The 16,283-nt window shown below is 51.0% G+C and overlaps 1 pseudogene; it reads left to right on the top strand.

Annotated features, from left to right (window-relative positions):
• Window positions 1–2,160: 2,160 nt before the first annotated feature.
• LOC126930551 (protein FAM133B-like) overlaps window positions 2,161–16,283 on the top strand; it is a 1,157,570-nt pseudogene continuing 1,143,447 nt past the window's right edge.

Below are 16,283 nucleotides of genomic sequence, written 5' to 3'. Positions count from 1 at the left end.
GGAAAAAGCATTGTTGCAAAACGCATCTGATGTGGTTGAGTGGCGAGGCCACGGTCACCGTGGATTTTAAGTGCTTGGTAAAGTGTGTGGAAAAAGAAAAAGCACAAGTCATACTTGGTAGAGGACATTTTCCTTCCTAGATGCCAGGTGTGAAAGGATGCCAGGAATATTCTCTGCTCTTTCCTCCTGCTTCCTGAAGGACTGAGTCCACACTAGCTATTATCAAACAAACAAACTTCCAGGGGAAAAGACCTCAGAACCTATACGTTCTTTATAATCAGAATCACAGCTATACATTCTTTATAATCGCTGCTATACGTTCTTTATAATAGCAGCTATACATTCTTTATAATCAGAAAGTGCTTTCCGGCCGGGCACGGTGCCTCATGCCTGTAATCCCAGTACTTTGGGAGGCCGAGGCAGGTGGATCATCTGAGTTCAGGAGTTCAAGACCCCCTGGCCAACATGACAAAACCCCGGCTCTACTAAAAGTACAATAATAATAATAACAATAATAATAATAATAGCCAGGCGTGGTGGCAGGCACCTGTAATCCCAGCTACTCGGGAGGCTGAGGCAGGAGAATCGCTTGAACCCGGGAGGTGGAGGTTGCAGTGAGCCGAGATCACACCACTGCATTCTAGCCTGGGCGACAGAGTGAGACTCTGTCTCAAAAAAGAGAAGAGTGTTTTCCGCTGTGTTACTGAGGTCGCTGCTGCTCTGCTAACTCCTTCTCAACCTGAGAGGTAAAGCAGGTGCTTTAACCTCTGTGTGGTCCATGTGCTGGGGACCTGCTACATCAAATCTCCCTGTGCAGAGAGAATTGGAAGGGAGCACTGTGTTCCCGAGTGGCTCGTGGGCCAAGGGGAGAGACAGCAAAACCAACACGTGCCACAGAGCTGCCTTTTATATGAATTCAAATTCTGGGATTTCGGACTAGGACAATCTGACAAATATTCATGGACTTTCACTAGACCAAAATTGGAATAAATACCACACACCCCCCAATTTTAAAATTAGTAAAAACATGTGATTTTAAAGCAGGCTACCTACGTTAATAGTAAACCACATCTTCCCTAATGTGGAAAGTCAGTGCCATTTGAGCTGGTCAACAGAAATACAGAACAATTCCTCAGCGATGTGTGCTTTTGCTTTGCAAAAATCAGCCTTGAATTATGCAGGTTTGAAATAGGCAAACTCTTCCTAAACAAATTCTTTGCATTCAATACCTCCACCCCTTATTCCAGTATAATATTTAAACTCTGCTAGATGTCCACTTAGTTCTTTCATCAACGTGAAGCTATTTCATTAGGAGTCAGCAACTATGCCCTGGGATCTGACCCAATGCCTGTTTTTGTAAATAAAGTTTTATTGGCACACAGCCATACCCATTCATTTATAATTCGCAGATGGTCACTTTCTCACTCCAACGGAGTAGTGGCCACAAAAACCGTCTGGCCCAGATGTCTAAAACATTTATTATCTGGATTTTTATAAGAAATGTTTGCTGGCTTTAGAATGAGGAGTTTCATCACCGGGATAAGCGACTCCATTTGCTTGTGCCTATGGAGATTTCTCAGCCTTGTTGCACCTTATTGCTATAACTCTGTGACATATTGGTGGCCTCTACACCACTTCTCAGCTGTCTGGCCTGAGAGCTCTGTCCAGACAGATTGACAAAGGCCAGTACCTGGTGAAGAAGGCAGCGTCTGAGGGGAGCCAGGGATGCAGTCATTCACCCTTTCGTTCAGTCATTCAGCGAGCGTGCAGCACGTGTCGTCTTCGTGCGGGCACTGTGTTAGGAACTGCAGATGTAGCCACGGCCAGTAGAAAGGGCACCTGTTCTCCTTTTGTGTTTGTTTATTTGTTTTTTGAGACACAGCCTCACTGTCTCCCAGGCTGGAGGGCAGTGGCACAATCTAGGCTCACTGCAACCTCTGTCCCCCAGGTTCAAGCAGTTCTCCCACAGCAACCTCCCAAAGGCTGGGATTACAGGCATGAGCCACCACATTCAGCTGGCACCTGTTCTCACTAGGATAGATATCATAGTGGGGGAGACGTAGGATGGACAAATTGGCAAGGGGGATAAGTTCAGGCACTGCCGTGTGCTGTGGGGATAATAAAACAGGAAAGTGGGACGAACTGTGGGGATGGGGACAGGGGGAGTGTACCTGCTTAGCTGGGGTGGTCAGGGCTGGCTCTGAGGAGGTGACGCGTCCCTGAGAGCTGAAGGATGAGGACAAGGCGGCCAGGCAGAGGTCTGGCTGGGAGGCTCTGCCTGTGCCTTCGTGCTGGTGTTCTTTGTTGATGCACTGGCCCAGGAAACACTTGTGCCCCATCATGGCGCTAGAATATTAACAAGTCCTGGCCCTGTCACCATGCAGGAATTCAGAGGTGGCCTAACAGAATGGTTAGATTTCTTGGGTTTGAATCTTGGCTTCACTGCTTAGGAGCTGTGTGACTGTAGACAAGTTGATGAGCCTCTCTGAGTCTTGGTTTCCTTAACAGCAAAATGGGGATAATAATTGTAGCTGCGTTGTAAGGTTGTGATGAGGACTCTGTGAACAACGTGTAAAGGCTGTAACACCCTGCCACATACACAGGTTTTGCACCACAGCCCTCAGGGTACAATTCACGTAGACCTCAGAGGTACAGAGACAGTGCAGAGCATGCGCTCAGATCACCCTGACTCAGAGGTGTAGACGGAGTGCATGTGAGCCAAGCCCAGGACTGCACAGCAGGTGTTCCAGAATGCAAGGGGGATTTGTTTTGCTGTGTGGGGTAGAAAAAGGTTATTTGGGAAGAATTCCCAGAAGAGGCGACATTTAACAGTCTTAGAAAGGTGGTTAGGAATTCCTCAGCCTGAGCACAGGTGGTGGGGGTGCCAGGTGAGGGAACGGAATGCACAAAGGTGCGGCGTCTTGAAGCTCCGTGGCACCCCAGGAAAGGAAGAGGATCTGCAGGGGTGCCATTGGTGTGTGGCGAGATCAGATGCGGGTGCCAAAGATGACACTGATAACTTTGGGAGGAGAGCGGGTGAAGGTGGAGAGAAGGCCGAGAAGCCACGTGGGTATCACTGAAACAGTTCAGGGCAGCAAGGGCGACGGCAACGACTTTGGAAATGAAGAAAGAAAAGAATGATGAAGAAAAAAGGATGTGTCAATCCAGTCAGGCCAGCCCTGCTCAGAGCCTGCTGCAAACAGCCCTGTTTGTGTTGGCCGGTCTGTGCTTCCATCAGCCAGGGTGACTCACTTGTATTTAGCTTGAAGCGAGAACCTAAGGCTGAGTCCTCTGGTTCTGACCTCTAACGCAAGTGCTCCATATAGATGTAGCATTTTCTGACTTTCCTTAGAAGCTATGATGATACTGGGCCCAAATATCCACCCTTGGATGTTTCGAACTCTCAGCCGTGGGCCCTTCACCAAACCTGCAATGTTAATCATCTTCCCACTTCCAACGTCCCTCTCCTTTGAGACCCCACTGATCGGCGAGTTCTCCCAGCATGCCAGAGGTCCCAGGCATTCAAGAGACATTTGAAAATGTTCTCCACCTGGTAGGTGAGATTCGGGTTTGGTGAATGGAGTTCTGGTGTGAGCCGGGTGCCCCACGTACTGGATCTGATGGTATCTCTGGCTGGCCTGTGTGATGGCCCCAGCGGTCACTCAGCACCTGAAATGCGACCAGCCCAAATGGAGATGCGTGGCGGGGAGAAATCACCCAGGACCCCAAAGATTCATCATCCCATTAGTAATCTTCATATGGATCCTACATTGAAATGAGCATCATTTGGATCATCGAGTTAAATAAAATGTTATCACAATTCATTTTACATGCTTCTCTCTTTTTTCTTTCTTTTTTCAAGACGGAGTCTTACTCTGTCGCCCAGGCTAGAGTGCAGTGGCGCAATCTTGGCTCATTGGAAGCTCTGCCTCCCAGGTTCACGCCATTCTCCTGCCTCAGCCTCCTAAGTAGCTGGGACTACAGGCACCCCCCACCACGCCCAACTAATTTTTTTTTTTGTATTTTTAGTAGAGATGGGGGTTTCACCACATTAGCCAGGATGGTCTCGATCTCCTGACCTCGTGATCCGCCCGCCTCAGCCTCCCAAACTGCTGGGATTACAGGTGTGAGCCACTGTGCCCAGCTGCTTGTCTTTACTTTTTAAAAGTAGCTACCAGAAAATTTAAAATCGCATTTGTGGTTCGCATTATATATCTAGTAGACTGTGCTGATCTAGATAAATGGTTCATATTCTTTTTTTTTTTTTTTTTTTTTTTTTTTTTTTTTTGAGCTGGAGTCTCACTCTGTAGCCCAAGCTGGAGTGCAGTGGCGCGATCCCAGCTCACTGCAACCTCTGCCTGCTGGGCTCAAGTGATTCTCATGCCTCATCCTCCCAAGTAGCTGGGATTACAGGCACCCACCACCATGTGCACCTAATTTTTTGTGTTTTAGTAGAGATGGGGTTTCACCGTGTTACCCAGAGTGGTCTCGAACTCCTGAGCTCAGGCGATCCACCCACCTCGGCCTCCCAAAGTGCTGGGATTACAGACGTGAGCCACTGCATCCAGCCCATATTCATTTCTTTAGGGCTGAATCCACTCCACACCTGCTGCATTTGGACTGTGCCGTGCTTTAAAGACATTTGAATTTGTGAGTGAACTTTAAAACATCGTATTTCACACACAAACCAGAGATTTCAGCTTCTCAAAAAATCTCCTTCTGGGCACAGTTCCGGCTGCAGGTGAGTAGCGACCGTGCGCCGTAGACAGGACATCTGCTGGGATCCAGTTCTTCATAAGCCCTGTGCTACTGTCCCGACCGTCCCTTCTGTGGCTGGCATGGCTGCCTGGTAGAGAGCAGGTGATGTCTGATCTAGACACCAGGCTTGGAAGAACACTTCCCAGTTCATCCAGAATAACCCTGCTTCTGGGTTAGACAAGAGACAAGAGAGTCTGGATGCTGGCCCAGTTACAGAACGAAGAAAGTCTCTTGGCCTCAGTTTCCCTGTGTGTGGGGAGCATAATTACATGTACAGTCAGGAGTTGTTCAGCCTAATGACTGCTTGCGAAGCCCCGTGAGATGACTCGATTAGGACCTGTGGAAAGGGTTCTCACCAGGACTTGGCCTTTGGTTCTCACCCCAAGCTAAATGCAGGTGAGTCACCCTGGCTGATGGAGGCACAGATGGGCCAACACAAACAGGCCTGTTTGTAGCAGGCTCCGAGCAGGGCTGGCCCCACTGGATTGACACAGGGCTGCGTGGCTCACCTATATCTCTAAACCATGAAAGCATTTTCCCTGCAGGTGCCTCGGCCCAGGGCAGCTGAGGTTGCTGCAGAGAAGGGCGCCTCCTCCAGCTTCTGATGTCTAACGCAAATGCTATATACACATGTGGTGGTTTCTGACTTTCCTTATAAGCAATGATGATGCTGGGCCCAAATCTCCACCCTTGGATGTTTCAAACTCTCTCAGCCGTGGGCACTTCACCAGAACTCTAATATTAAGGATAATAAACCTCCCACTTCCAACATCCCTCTCCTTTGAAATCCCACTAAGCAGCGAGGTCTCCCAGCTTGGCCAGATGACCAGACAAGGGTTATCACACCCCAGAACCCCTTAGCACCTTCCAGAGGGAATAAAGCCCTAGCTGGATCGAAGCTGCAGGGGAAGGGGCGGGAGATCCCGCTGATGTTCCCAGGCCCAGGCAGGCAGCTCCGATTTGCTGGTCTTGCCCTCGGATCCTGTTCCATTTGAAAGATGACGCAGGAGGGAGACAAGATCACTCCCTTCTCCAGGGCGCTGCTTGGGTGAAGCCTGGGCTGTCCTGTGGGTGCTCTTAGTTTCTGCCTAGAGAAGACAGGACCCTGTACTGGGGTGAAGGTGCTTTCCCACTCTACAGAGACTGGTGTTCTAACACAAAGCATGCCCCTCTCACCATAGCGCTGCGAGGCTGGCACCGCCCGCAGGAGCCAGCGCCTTGATGGGGGCAGGGGCGCCCATTCTTGCCATCGAGGACATTACAGTAGTTGCAGGCTTTGCACAGATAGAGAGAGGGAGGTGTCTGGGTAAGCTGTGGTAACCTCCTGCCTCCCTGCCATGCCCCCGAGGACACACGGGAAACGGCTCTGCTGACCCCTGGGCCAGTATTAAAGCTGGAACAAGAAGGCAGGACTCTAGGGCTCAGGTGGGCTCACCCAGAGCAGCTGGTAAAACAGGTCCCTGCTCAGGTCCTTCCAAAGCCACCTGTGGCAAAGCAGTGGATGGATGATGGCTGTAACCGGGGGAGGAGGGGGGCGCGAGTCAGTGCCGCCACTACAAGTCATGAAAAGCCCGTCCTGGGACACCAGGATAGAGGAGATTCTGCTTCCAGCTGGGTGAAGCTCCCCACTGAGCTCCCAGCCCTGCCCTCCCTCTGGAACCAGCCTTGGCTGCCTCTGCCCTGACCCCCATCTTCCCTTGAGCTTCTGTGAGCTGCATCCTAGGGTCAGGTGGTGGAGTGTGGCCTGATTTTTCTGTTCTGTTTGACTTGGACATCTGAAGACATTGCCTCTTTAAAGACACACAGTATCTCTCTTCTTTTTTTGGTGGGGAGAGGGAGTGGTCTGCATCTCTCTGTGGAGCCTAGAGCAGGGTTGGGTAGCGATGCAACGCAGGGATGAAGGACAGATGGCCTGGGTGTGCAGGCACTGACTGCTTCTCTTGCCATTTATGTTAGTTCTGGTGACACCAATTATGACCCAGCACTTACCGGTGTTCTCATTATATAACCCGACCCACCCTTCCCAGAGGTTGATCCTGTCGTGAATGCTCCCGTTTCACAGTTCGGAAAACTGAGGCCAGAGAGGTCAAGCAGCCTGCCCAGGGCCCCAGAATCAGGGCAGAGCCGGTCAGCAGCCTGTGCCTACTGCTCCAGAGCCGGGTTCTTTGCTATGTCACTGGCTCTTAGAGTGAAGAAAAAAACCCTTAAAGAGAACAGTTGAAGTTTGGCTTCTGAGCTGTTGTAGGTTAAAAAAAGAACAAGGGCGGTTTGCCATGGGGTAGCTGAGGAAGCTGATGACCTAGTCCCTTTTATAACACTGCCTTGAGACACACGTACACAAAACGCAAAAACACTGGCTTCCTTCTGATCATAGAATTAATACACTCATTATATGAAATGTATAACACATGAAATACACATACACAGAGAGAGTGAAAATCTCACAGAGGCCTGCCGCCCAGACTCTATGACCCTGTGACTCCGTGCGCATCCTCCGGTCTTTTTTCTGAAAGCCTGAGCACCACGATTATATAGAATTTCGTAAGTGTGATCTTACTGTACATGCCTTTCCATGGCCTACTTTATTCTTCACGTAAGGTACCATGAGTATCTTTGCCCAGCAGGGAACATTCTTTAGAAAGACCATTGTGGTGACTCGTCAATGTTCCATTGGGTCAGAATTTTTAATGAATCCCCCAATGTTACTGAACATTTAGATTTTTCCAGTTATTTCCAATGTAGTTTTACTTCTCAATGTCATTTTTAATCTTTAACACAATATAACACGTTAGAAAAGCTATCTAGCTTTGATTTGGCTTCCCCAAAATGCTGGGTGATTGGAGTTCCTGGCCCTAGAGCTGGAGGTTGGATGTGGTGGCTGGTTTGTGGCACACACAAAGCAAGCTTAACCCTGGTTTCGTTCTGGGTTCAGAGTGCAAGCTGGCTGCTTTTCTGGTTTTGGGGTTGGGCTAGGAAGGTGGGAGGAGGTAGGCCGCACGCCACCCCAGTCCCCTGGCCTGATGGACAGGTTTCCAGAGTAAAGGGAGGTGCCAGAGAGGTGGAGACGCTCTCCCAAGGACACAGCAGTGATGCCCAGAAGGGAGCCGGAGCCCCACGGCCTACACCCTGGGCTGGGGCTGGGGCTGTGGCTGTGGCGTGCACGTCCTTGTCCCTTTGAAAGTTCGAAGTCAGGCTTGTGCCATAGTTTTTGCAATCCGTGACTTGCGAGTCAGCCCTTCTCTGACTCGCATATTTGGAGAGACGTCAGCAGGCCACGGCCCCCAGCACAGGCCGTTTCCTCAGGAACTGTGCACGTTCAGTTTTCACAGCGTCTCTTTCCTTTCCGTCTTCAGCAAATGCTTTTCGCTTTTTGTCCTTGGCACAGAGGGAAAAACGGTTCTGCAGGCAGCCCCTTCGTGTTTCCCATTCACCTCTACCACCGGGAAAATGCCGCTGAAAGGCCTGGGATGAACAGTTCTCTCCTAAGACTCTTTCCATCTTTGACAACGACAGAGGCGTGTTATGGCCTGAGTTGACCATAAACACAACTGGAAACAATATGACGGCCTGTGGGGACGTGGGGGAGGCGGTGGGGGAGGGGGGGTCTGCAGAAAATGCAGGGACAGACGCATTTCCTCTCGCATGGACTCCAAGACCACAGTGCTGCTGCAAGCCCCCTTCTTTCAGGGCCCCTGGGATTACAAGACAGTGTGCCGCTGGGAACATCTCTTCCCACATTCATCAGCTAACATGGGCTGAGTTAAGTGAGGCAGGAGGGCTTTGGAGAAGGGGCTGAAGAACCTTCTGGGTGGTCTCCCATGCGAGGGTGGGGCTGGGGTGCCATGGAGGTGTCAGGAGTCCCGTTCCCATCCCTCCCACCCACGAGAAACTTGTCAGGAAGGAAGATGTCATTCCTAGAAGGAGGGTGTGTTCGGTGGTCTTGATGGTGGAGGCCCTGCCAGGGTCACAGGGTCAGTGGAAGCCGAGGCGTTCCACACTCTGCTAGTTTAGAACCACAGACAATGAGACCCAAAGACCTGAGCACAGAAGCCCTTCCACCGCTCCACAACCCTGGCAAAGGAGGTGGCCTCTCTGAGCCTCCCACCTCTCCTCTGAGAATGTCAGCGTGTGGCAGTCAGTTTTATGTGGCCAGGCTTAGCGTACCTGGAGATGAACCCAAATCCTCATCTCAGGGTTGCTGGGCAAGGGTTTTGGAGACGGGGTTGATGCCTACAATCAATAAAGTAGCTTACCCCTGAGAATGGGAGCACATCACCCAGCCCACAGAAGGCCTTGTGGGGGAAAGCAGGTTTCCTGAAGGAGGAGAAACTCTGCCTCATAGAAATCCTCCCTGAGGCTCCAGCTGCCAGCCTGCCCTACAGATTTTGGACTTGCCGCGTCCACAATCGTGTGAGCTAATGCCGTCAAACCCTTCTCTATCGACCAACTGTCCATACCCATATTTACACCGATATCCACAGCGTCATCTATGTCTGTCTTCTGCCGGTCGCATCTCCGCAGAGCCTTGACGGATGCACCCAGTTAGCCACTAGGGCTTAAGGAGTCACCTACATAATGCACCCAGCCCCATGTCCAGTCACAGAGGACGCCTTGGGTCATGACAGTGACAAGGTTGACTGCTCAGCCAGGTTCATTCTCGGAGTTCACGTGACCACACATGGAGGCCCCCCAGATGCTGATATGCTGTTCAGATGCTGAGCATGGACCCTCGTTGCCCCCTCTGCCCGCGGGCCGCTTACTGCAGCTCTGCCCTGCGCCTGGCCGGGTGCACACTGGTGGAATTTATTTTATCTTGATGAGCCTGAAATAAACTCTCCATTAGGAAAATTGTACATTTCTGGCAATTTAAGACAGAGAAAAAGAGAAGGAGAGTGTGTGTGCAAGAGCTTGACACACTTCAGACAATCATAAAAAACAATTGATTCCCAGGGGAGTGTGTAGGGAGCTTGGGGACGGAGCCCCGTGGAACTAGGTCTTTGGAAGAAGATTGCCCCAGTGACATACTTCAGGTGAAATAGAAAGCCTGTTTATTTTCTTCTTTAACAGTCACACTGGATTCTGAAATTAAACTCTGGGAGAAGAAGATCTCAAAAGATATTCCTTGGCCAGATACAGTGGCTCACACCTGTAATCCACCAGCACTTTGGGAAGCCGAGGCAGGCAGATCACTTGAACCCAGGAGTTCGAGACCAGCCTGGGCAACATGGCAAAAAAAACAAAAACAAACAAACAAACAAAAAAAACGCTTCTCTACAAAAAGTACTAAAAATAGCCAGGTATGGTGGCACGCCCCTGTACTCCCAGCTACTCTGGAGGCTGAGATGGGGGATCACCGGAGCCCAGGAGGTTGAGGCTGCACTGAGCCATGATTGTGCCACTGCACCCCAGCTTGGGTGACAGAGCGAGGCCCTGTCTCAAAAGAAAAAAAAAAGAAGAAGAAGAAAGCAAAGAGATCCCATGTTCACATGTCATTAGCTATTGTCATCAACGGGGACCTAAGCCTCTCTGTTCACCTCCCCCTCCTTTTTGACCTCCCCATCTGTTTTCACTTCCCGTCTTTATGCTCAAACTAGGCATAATTCACAGCCAAGCTGACTCTCCACTGTCTGGCTTTCAGACAAATCCGTGGTTATATTCTCACCCTCTCTCCAAGACCCAGAAGCCAGCTCCCACTTTCCACCTGGCTATCACCCCATTCCCAGATCTGCACCCCAGCATCCAAGCACCAGGGCCGGCCCCTGGCCTCCAAGCAGCTTCACCCCCGAAGCTGCACACGGCCACGCCCGAGCCCGAGCCTAGTTTTTCTCCATTTCATGCAACAAATTGCCGGAGACCTGGAGCGTTTGAATCACCCACAGAAAACACCTTTCTGACTCAATTCTTCTGAAATGCCCCAGGACTGGCAACCGAGCCAGCGTAAGCTGTTTTTTTGTAGCGGGTGTGCCCATGAGCTTTCAGAAGTGGCTCACTGTGCACCCAGGGAAGGCCAGACTCAGAAAGTAAACACACTGTGTTTCTTTTAGGTTGAAGTGTGCATTTTGAAACACGGAGACTGCCCTGTTTTGTTTAATTGTCGTTATTCAGTCATTCGTGCTACCAGGAGGTCAAATACAGTTCTTACCGCCTGGGAAGCTGTCTGGGCGCAGGTGTTCTCTGGTTCACGAGCTGTTTAACTGCACAGTGATATGCAACATGTGGGCATTGCACGGACCTGCCTCCAGGCGTTTCGCTGCAGGTGAGCTGCTGGCTTGTAGCTGCTTGTAGATCTCTGCCAGCGAGAGATTTAGTGCTTCCAACATACGAAAACTGGCCCAAAGGCTTTCGCTGAAATAAAAGACGGCTGTTTACCAAGGTTTGGACAGTATTTGTTTTCAGATGTCTGCGAACTGTCCCTGCAGAGCTCACAATCATTTCAGTTCACGCGGAGAAACCTCTCTCATTTTACTTACTAGATGTATTAGTTTCCCGAGACTGTCGTAACTGAGGACCACAAACTGGGTGACTTAAAAGAAGCAACATTTATTCTTGCATAATTCTGGAGGTTAAAAGAAGTCCAAAATCAAGGTGTTGGCAGGGCCAGACTCTCTCTGGAGGCTCCAGGGGAGGCTCCTGCCTCGCCTCCTCCTAGTTTCTGCTGGTTGTGACAACCCTGGGTTTGTGGCCACATTGCTCCCATCTCCACCTCCGTCTCCACCTGGAGTCTCTGTGTCTCTTCTCTTATGATGACATTGTGTCGCTTATGTGTCTCTTCTCTTATGATGAGTAGGGCCCGGCCTACTCCAGTATGATTTCATCTTAACAATTACATCTGCAATGACCTTGTCTCTTGACACAGTCACATTCTGAAGTCCTGTGTTTCTAGGACCTCCACCAATCTTTTTGGGGAATGCAGTTCAACCCACAGTAGTAACCCATGTTTTATTCCAGGACTTAAAAACATAAGCTCCTTGGTCAAACTAGAAAAGCAGAAAAGAATATGGAAAGTCAGACACTTAGAGTGGGGGTCACAGGCACCAATGCCCATGAAGGAGGGTTGAGTCCTGGGTTAGAAACACCTGCCCAGCACATCCAGCTTGGGTTGTGCCTGGGATAGAGTTGTACGTGCAAGAAATGCCCCAGTCTTCCCTAACTCCACTATGAGGAGACATTTCAGAGAAAGTGCAAGTGTGTGGGAAAAGTTGGCAGACTTCTGCTCTCAGGAACGGAGTATGAAGGAGCGGTGAGGTCTGTGGCAAACTGGACGGTCCACGCCTCCTCTAAGGGGCAGCCCCAGGGAATCCCAGCCACTTACTCCCATGGAAGAGAGTAGCCAGCAGAGCCTTGAGGCCTTGATTCCTCAAGGGAAGCTGGACAACTGGACATGGGAGTGAAATGACCTGATTTGTACATTTTGGTAACAAAACAGAATTTGTTAAGAACTTAGGGTAGACGGAGGCATCTGTAGGCAGAGCTGAACTTCTGAGTGTCGTTTTGTTTTTTTTTTTACTGATAGAAAGGGGAAACTGAGGATGACCTGGTGGGGGTTGTGGAACACCTCCTGTGGCAGGCTCGGCGGTGGACTCCAAGACATCCAGGCCCTAATCTCTGAAACCTGTGACTACGTCACCTTCTACAGCATAAGAGACTTTGCTGATGTGATTCACACAGATTCACGTACCTCTATGTACATGTCAGGCACACAGATACACGTACTCAAACACAGATACAGAAGTGCACATACACACGCACACAGATACACATACACACATCACCCAAATACAGACATGTAAACATACACACACATGCATGCATATACACACACATCACTCAAATACAGACATACAAGCATGTACACACACATTCACACATGCAGGCGGATGTTCTGCATACATGTTCATGCATATACATGTTCATGCATATACAACCACACATGTGTACACCACACACATACACAATCTGCATACCCAACTGCACACATACACACATGCACACAGATGCACATATGTATAGTATATAACACACACATACACATATAGTACATAGCACACACATACACTGCACATACACATATCACAAATATACACACACTACACATAAACACACATGCATATACATGCACACAGATACACATACACATATGCACCTACACATATGCACATACATCCACACACGTGCACAATCACAGGTTTAAGCCCCACACATGTTCACATATGTACACATGTACACATACACACCTGTGCACATGTGCACACACAGATTCATCTACATATAGTACACAGCACATACACTTGCACTGCCCATATATATATCACAAATATACACACATACACATAAACATACACAGGCATGTGCATATGCACACAGATACACACCTATGTGCATGCACACATCACACATATGCATATGCATACTCATGCATGCATAACCATACATGTATGCACCACACATGTACACACATATACACACATCTGTACACACATGCCCACACACTGAATCACATACATATAGTACACAGCACACACACACATGCACACATCACACACACACACCATAGTCCCCTGGGTCCCAGGTCTGCATCGGCAGGGATATGCTGGGGAGCGCTGTCTGTGTGCCTGGCCCCAGGTTTGGGGGGTGCATGCTGCAGAACTCCGCCTGCCCTGTCCACCCTGTGTTTCTGCAGTAGAGATAGCTGGGTAGCAGTGGGGACACACCACAGGCCTTGGCATCAAGAGGGAGCTCTGCATGAGGAGTGGGCTGGGGACCGTTGCTTGCAGAAACAGGAGGGCCTGGTGGCTCTCGCCCGGGCAGAGGGAGCAGAACCGGAGAACTTGGCCAGGACCCGGCTGCAGCTTGTTCTTCTGCGTCTTTCAGGTCCAGGTGGAACGAACGCTTATCTCGTTCATCTGCTTATTTTTTTTACCCTTTGCAGGATCCTTTCAATGTGTTTTAAAGAGCAAGCCTGAGTTTCCTGCCTCGCCCGAGTCCAGAGCCCAGTTCTCTGGGGCGCTTCGTGGTCCTGGGGAGGGAGGAGCTGTCCCAGGGGAAGAGTGTGTGTCCTGGGGCTGCTGGCCTCACACAACGGGAGCCTCTCCTCTCAGCGCTCTGAAGGCTGCAAGTCCAAAGTCAGGGTGTGGACGGAGAGGCTCCTTGTGCAGGCTCCGTGGGAGCATCTGTTCCAGGCCTCTGTGCAACTGTGGAGAGCTGGCAGCCCTCGGCGTTCCTAGCTGTGGTGTGCCGGCAGCCCTCCGCATTCCTTGGCTTGTGGACGCATGACTCCACTGCAGTCTCCGCCTGTGCCTCCGCGTCACCTTCATGTGTGTCTCTGTGTCTGCTCTCCTCCTGCCTGGAAGGGCTCTCTCCTTGGATTTCAGGCCCACCCTACTCCAGTGTGTGATCTTTTCCGTCCTTACCTTCATGACATCTGCAGTGTCCCCATTTCCAGATGAGGTGACATTCAGAGGAGGGCATGACTTTTGGGTGAACACTATTCAGTGCTCCACAAAGAGCATTCTGGGAAGTGTGGCAGGGGCTCGATGGCTCAGGGGGGCTGTGGTCCATGGTCCATGGTCTTCCCTGGTCTTGGCTTCTGTAAATGCCTGGCTTCCATCTCACCCCTTCCCGGGGGATCCAGAGCACAGACTCCGTCGAGAAGTTGCCTAAGTTCAAATCCTGGCTCTGACGTTTCCTAACACTGGAACCTCGGAGATGAGCCGTGCCTCGGTTTCCCCATCTGTAAGCATGAGGAGAATGGTGACTGCCTGGACCTCATGGGCTTGCTGCGAGCCTGAGATCAGCCCGTACACATGAAGGGCTCCCAGCAGAGCCTGGCAGAGTCTCACTCAGGTGCCCACTTCCTTTTCCTCTGACTTTGGGCAAGTTGCTTGTCTGCAGTAAACCTCAGTTTCTCTGTGGTAAAATGAGCATAACCGTGCTCTTTCAGAGGGGCATTGTGAGATCAAAGGGATCATTTCTAAGCAGCTGGCTCCCAGTCGAGATGCTCAGTAAAGGTCAGCCATTATTACCCGTATATAATGAGTTCCTATTTCTGCTGTAACAAATCACCAACTAAGGGCTTAAAACAACACGAATGACTCACCTTACAGTCCCTGAGGTCAGGAGTCCGAAATGGGCCTCAAGGAGCTAAACTCAGACGTCACCAGGCTTTGTCCCCCGGGAGGTTCTGGGGGGTGAGGGGAATCCATTTCCTTTCCTCTTCCAGCTTCCAGAGGCGCCCACGTTCCTGACTCCCACCCTCCATCCCTCCGACCTCCGCTTCCCTGGTCGCTTCTCCTCCTCTGCCGCAGCCCTCCTGCCTCCCTCTTCTAAGGGCCCTGGGGATGACACTGGTTCCACACAGAATACCCAGGAAAATCTCTCCAGCTCATTTTCGAGTCCCTGTTACCCTGTAAGGTGACACAGTTGCAGGTTTCAGGGATGAGGGCGTGGACATCTTTGGGGAGCCCCTCAATGCACCCCTCACAATCCCCAACAGTCTTTAAAGAGCACTGTCTGTCTTCTGTGGCAAGCAGAATGAACACGCCCACCGAGAGCTGCTCCCCGCCTGCAGAGATGCCAGCCCCAGAGCGTGCCTACCTCCTGTCCAAAGCCACCATGTTCTGGGAAGGGGAAGGAGCACTCGCCCGCTCATTTGGCCGGTCCTGCTGAGATGGCCCTGGCTCTGCCTGGGGTCCTCGCTCTGCCCTGCCCTGTGGCTTCAGGGGTCCCTGGTCCGCAGCTGGACCCCTCCCTGCTGGCTGGCTCAGTCCCCACACTCAGCACCGTCCGCACTCCCATCCCACCAGTCTGTGGGTCACACCCATGCACCCCGTAAGCACTTTTTGTGTAAATTATTAATAAACTCTTCAAACCCCCCAGATGGCATCACATAGATGCATCACGGGTGCTCAGCGAGTCCGGCTGAATATATGAAGAATAAACATAAAGGACGATGGAAGAAGTCTCCTGACTCTATAGGAAACGTAACTCACACGGGACTCAGGGAGGTCTGTGGATTCTAAGCACTCCTGCTACCTCTAAGTGGAAGTCTGGAGTCCAGAGAAGACATCAAAAGTCACTCTAAGGAAGCTGAAACACAGGGTATCCAGCCCAGGGGCTTGGAGGCGCAGCGATGGACAGTGAGAAAACAGGTAGGCTTGGTACAGCACCCAGAGACAGGCAGAAGCAGGGAGTTCCACCTCCCGTGGGCTGGAGGGACACCGGGAGGAGATATGTCACCTGACCTGGGCCTATCCGAGCTAGAGCCGAGCACGGCCACCTGGACAGGAGCAGGGACCCTGGAGGAGGCCTGTCCCGTGGGAGGCAGAGCCGTGAGGAAAAGCTGCCCCTGCAGGGAAGAGAGAGAGGGACAGACACCAGCCTCTCCGTTCCAGGCCTCCAGGTTTCTGCTGCCAGGGCCTCCTCTGTTTGAACCCACCTAGCAGCCAGGCAGCAAGGGAGGCAAGAAGGGTGGTTTCCCTTTGTGCCCAGCAGGGCCCAGAGCATGTGGGGTGGACTCAAGAATGAAC

Source organism: Macaca thibetana, chromosome 11 (assembly GCF_024542745.1).
Source record: "Macaca thibetana thibetana isolate TM-01 chromosome 11, ASM2454274v1, whole genome shotgun sequence".
NCBI classification, from domain to species: Eukaryota; Metazoa; Chordata; class Mammalia; order Primates; family Cercopithecidae; genus Macaca; species Macaca thibetana.
The sequence above is the reverse complement of the archived record's forward strand: the minus strand, read 5'-3'. Positions and strand labels throughout refer to the sequence as shown.